General features: G+C 44.9%; 1 long non-coding RNA gene across 1 annotated transcript; it reads right to left on the minus strand.

Moving 5' to 3' along the window:
* Positions 1-344: 344 nt before the first annotated feature.
* Positions 345-2,875, minus strand: LOC132245657 (uncharacterized). Its single transcript, XR_009457358.1, has 2 exons — positions 2,812-2,875; positions 345-1,219 (listed from the first exon to the last, which is right to left on the minus strand). It is a non-coding gene; the product is annotated as an uncharacterized LOC132245657 (long non-coding RNA).
* Between the last annotated feature and the right edge of the window lie 2,412 nt (positions 2,876-5,287).

Consider the following 5,287-nt stretch of genomic DNA (forward strand, 5'->3'; position numbering starts at 1 on the left):
CTGCCTCCAGTGACATAAAGACACAGCCTTGCAGACAGGCCCTGAGCTCCTTCTTGCCAGAGATTGCAGGATTTCAGATCAGCGCTGCGTAGCATGGATTTGTCTTAATATTGACCAAACCAGGGTGGTAATAGTTAGAGAGATTGGAGTGCTGACATTATGTTTCTGCAATGCAGAAAGCGCAAAAGTATCAGTCATGGAGCCCCAGCTGAAAAGGACCAGGTATTCTATATAAGAGAGAATAGCAAATACGCGATCTGGGGTAGGGGGAAAGAACAGGGCACACAGACATGTTCCAGGTCTGATCTTTAGGAATGGAGAGGAAAAAAACCAGGAGGCAAATATTATGCTTCAGAGGAATTTTAATGCTTAGAAGAAATGAAGTATACAGACACAGAAATGATCCAGAGGAGAGAGCAAATATTGCCAAGATTGGCCAAAGGGCCACCACCAGAATACTACACATGGCCCATTTTGTACAAGGTGTGCTGCTTTCTTTGCAGCTGCTGACTTTGACTACCTAGCTGCTTCAATCTATTTATTTACTGCCTTTCTCCTGGAATAAATGTCACATGAGGAAAAGCACCAGGTAAAGAGGGGAATAAGTAGCTTCCCCATGATGCAGATTTTGCTGCCAAATTTCAAGTTAGAAGCAAAGGATAGACATGCTTCTCCTTCCCGTTGACAAAACAAACCCTTCTAATAACTGTGGCTGTGTCATGTGGTCTGCAATGGATTGCATATGGACTCTAAGGAAGCAGAGGCTTCCTTTTAAATGACAGCACAGCATGAAGAGGTCTCAATGCTTGACAGCACAGACAATTCAAAGTTCCTAGAGTGAGAAAGCAAAGTGTAGGAAACACTTGTACGTGCGGGGAGTCTTTTAGCAATGTGAAACCAATCGCAACGGAGGTGCTGAGTGTTTAGCACTGCTCCAAGCCATGTCCTTCGGGTCAGTCGTGAATCTGTATCTTGCTTTTCGTGGATATTCTAGCTGCATTTAGCATGGCCAGCCCTTTCCAGAGCCACCCTGACGGCACCACCAGGGGGGTACGGACCAGCAGCAACCTTTCCAAACCAGCCTTCCCCAGCAGTCATAGCAACAACACGTGTATGGTGGCCTTCTACGCTGGTAGGGAAGACAGTCAGACTGGCCCGGGTAATGCAGGTCTTCGATCATGTCCAGGCTGTCAAACATCTTGCTGTTTTGGAGGCGAATCTGAAACACAGCAGGGAGCAGAGTAAAAATGACACGTGCAGTTCTGATGCGATCAAGGGTGACAATGTGGGTGTGACTCAAAGGGAAATCTGGTAGGGCCCCAGAGACTGGGAGAGGGAGCAGGGAAATGCTGGCCACATCCCCACTTTCTGCCTGTGTCACTGCTCTCCTTTCTTTTTTACTCCACTTGCCATCAGCCTCTACCCTATACAACAGCTTCAAAACCTTCTCACATTGGGCCCCTGGTCCAATGGTGCCGGCACATTCCTGGGACGTGGAGGATGTGCATTCGCTTCAGCACCCAGAACCCAAGTCTTCCTCTTTGTCAATTGACACTGGGATCTGGGGGCAAAGGTGGATTGCACCTCTGACACTAGTTGCACTGCAGGAAGGATTCATCCTTAGACAGTATCCAGTTATGGATCCCAAATCCCAGACAAAGTCAGCGCTTGTGGGAATCACCCCAGTTGGGGAGAGGGGTGAGATGTCAGATGTTGCTCCCTCTCTTCTGGCTTTGCATTGGCTGAACATGCTGCCTGGTTTGCACAGGAGGAGCTTGAGTCTCTTCATTTGAGCTAAGCTGGCCATGGACACCTAACTCAGGATTTGATTGTCACTTCTGATTGGGCACACTGACACTTTGCACCAGATGTGGCACAGCGTCACCTCAGCTGGTCCCTCTTTCAGTCTGGTCATTAGTGTCCCCAATACCCTTCAAATGCCAACCTCACCTGTGGGCTCCCTAATTCCTGCCACCCACCAACTGCAACTAAAGCAACAAAAACAAGGGACAGATCCTGAGCACCGCAGAAGGTGCGGTGTAGTAATTTAAGCCTGACCAATGACTGCAGTGACAGCTGTAGAAAGGCCAACTTAGAAACAGAGATGGATCAGTGATGCTATGGCCAAATCCCTCTGCTTCTGGTCACATGTTGGATCCCAATTCTTCTTCTCTGTCCCTTGCTCCAGTCCCCTTAGGCTGCTCTGCTGTCTTCCCCTCTATAGCCCCCTTCTCCTCAAAGCACTTACTGAAACTGGGAAACACAGGCTTTGTTTTGGGGAAGAGTGCCACTTCTCATCAATTGTGAAAAACGTTTCATGCAGACCAGGGTAGGGACATGTGGGAAAAATTCTTAGTGATTCACCCGCTGTGATTCAGCAAGTTTGCTAATGAATACATGAAAAAGGAGGTCTTATGGCACCCGATACTTCTAATCACACACACAAAAACCCAGTGGATCAGGACAGCAATTCTCTTAATCTTTTCTCCTGTCCTCAATAATGCCAAGTGGCACTTGCTTCCGAGAACAGGAAGAAAGCGTGGAAAGGACGCGCTGTGGAATTTCTTTTGTGCACAACTGAGTTAAAAGCCGAGTATGAAGTTTGTCTCAATGATTCAAACAACCAAACATTCATTCTTTAGTTCCCTTTAATTCCCATTAGTTCCCTTTGTTCCCATTCTGCAGTTCTTTAGTTCCCTTTAATAACCTAAAATATTGCAAAGTATATAGGCAAGATTCAGTCCTAATGTTAAAGACTGTTTAACACAGTATCCCCATAGTTAAAAAGAAATTGAGTTCAAATGGACTTACCTGGCTTACCAGGGAGAGTAAATCAGGAGAAGAGAGTAAAGAGCCCTGGCTTGCAAACCCTTTTATACAGGTTCCTAATCTTCCTGTTGCATGGAAAACACCCTTGTTTTGGTTATCAGCTGCAAAATCTTCTGTTGTGGATGTCACACCTTGAAATTAAATAATTGTTTTCCTTGTTGTTGGGGATTATTAGTTTGTCCTCTGCCTCCCGGTATTTCACATGCCCATGCCAATGTTTTTCCATCTTAAAAATTGCCGGGCCAACTACTTTCCTGGTCTTATTGAGATGATCTAAGAGAGGTGACACTGGGAGGGGAGGGTAAAACTTGCTGACACTCAGAGTTTCCTTTTTCAGAGGAAATTATTAGGACCTTGAACTTAGCACTGAGCTTGATTCAGAAAAGAAGCTAATATTTTCACAGTTTACCACAAAGGTAGAGCTAACTGGTTGTTTTCAAAACATTTCATCCTAGAGAACATTTCCATAAATTTATTTTGCTTCTAATAGTGCTACAAAAGACCCAAACCACTTCAAGGAGGAAGAGGAAGGAGTGTCCCATAGCTCAACACCCCCCCAGAAAGTGTTCGGTCAGGTACAACCCAACCAGATGCTGGGTTGTACCTTAGAGAAGGGTTTTCACCTGCCCTGTCCCCTTTCTGAGAATCCCACAGCACTCATATTCCACTCAACACACTTCAACTCCATCCTCAAAACACCTGGATTGATCAAGTGTTCACATCCCTAGAGGGAATCATGAGATGTTTTAAGGCAAGCAGAAGTTTCCCATTAAGATGTTACTACTGCAGAAGGGTCGTAGAGCTTTTTTCATTTGAGCAACCTGCAGTTTCCTGTAACAAAACTTTCCACCTTGTGCTTTCTACTGAACTTGTCAGTTTGACATCTGGATTAGCAGCTGGGAAATTTTGAGACCTGTTTTTTCCTCAGCAGAATCCTCCTCTCCTGCACGAAGGAGGAGAAGAGCAAAGAGATGGCAACGTGATGTATTTGGTCACTGTTCATTTCAGAAGATGATTGACCCAAAAAACCAAGAGATATGAAAGGCACACATGGCCATGGCACTAAAATTACTATACTCTTGTTCATGACACATTTGAAAGTCCACCATGCCAAACCTTATTGAGTTGTCCAAAACACTAAAGTTATCTTGCAATACAATCTCACAGGGCTCACTCAGTCGGTTGCAGTCAGGAACATCAGGTGTCTGAAGTCATATACTGGCAATAACTTGACCTTCCTCTCAAAGTCCCACTGCTTAGTTTCATGGAAAATAAGGATAATTACTAACAGGGTGGAAATTCTAGCACTTCATTAACACTCATTACAGAGGCAAATCATTACATTACTGCGAAGTCCAAACCTTCCTACTGGAAGACACCCCTGTAGGTAGCAACACAGAAACTTTGAAAATACAAATCAAGCTCACTCATTGTTTATGGCATTTTTTACGCCTTAATTAAGTCATGTCTTATAATAGCCTTGGTATTTGGGGCTTTTTAATTTGCATTAACAATCAATGAGAAGGTTTCTCTCTCTTTTCTCTAATCAATTTTCTTCAAGAGTTCAAAGGCCTGATCTGCTGGTGGCAGCACTTAGCTCAGGAGTAAACTTCCAGGGCATTTGAAAGAGAGAGATGGAAAGAGTCTTCTCTTTCCCCAAATTCAAAGAAAACTTTGTTGGAGTGTTGTTCTGCAAAAGGGTGGCAAGCTCCTTGCATAAGTTGCTCCTACCATGCATCAAGTCCGGTAAGGGTTCAGATTAGCTCCATCATCTCAACACACTTCATCTCATTAGGAACACAAGAAATGCCACACGGGACAGATCATAGGTCCATGCAGAAGGTCACAAGCCTCTTGCAGGGGCAGAGTGAATGTTAAAGAGGAAAATATTGAAGCAAAATATAACCATATTGTTCTCTCCCCCGCCCGTTGTCTCTCTACAGCTCCCTGATGACCAGTTTCTCCACTGTCTTACATGCAGGGGGGCGGTCTGAAACTCAAAGTGGGAAAGGAGCCTTTATTTATTATGCTCAGATGAGCATCCAAAACTTTCTGATTTAATGGCCAGGTAAGCTCGATGACACCCTGTGACTGGTGGAAGGATTTCAGATGCCTCAAGGGGTAGCGAACCCCACTTAAAAGCAAAAAAAAAAAGGAAAACCTACAGGGACTTTAGTGACTTAGCTTTGCCCTTTTTCCCCCTCTCTGGGCTGAATTTCCCCTCGTGTCAATTCATTAAATTCAGGTCTTTATTGATCTCCAGTGATTTCACCGGTGTGGCAGAATCAGGATTCATGGCAGAAGCCTAATCCTGAGCTGGCTGCTGGCAATGGCTGGGGACAGTTTCAGGAGCAAAGAAAGCACGGGGTCTTATGAGAGCTTTTAGTTGCTATCTTCAAGCCGTAAGTAGTGAAAGTTGGCCACTTTATCCACGCCAAGCCCAGACACTGGTTGGCAT

Source organism: Alligator mississippiensis, chromosome 15 (genome assembly GCF_030867095.1).
Source record: "Alligator mississippiensis isolate rAllMis1 chromosome 15, rAllMis1, whole genome shotgun sequence".
Lineage (NCBI taxonomy): Eukaryota > Metazoa > Chordata > Crocodylia > Alligatoridae > Alligator > Alligator mississippiensis.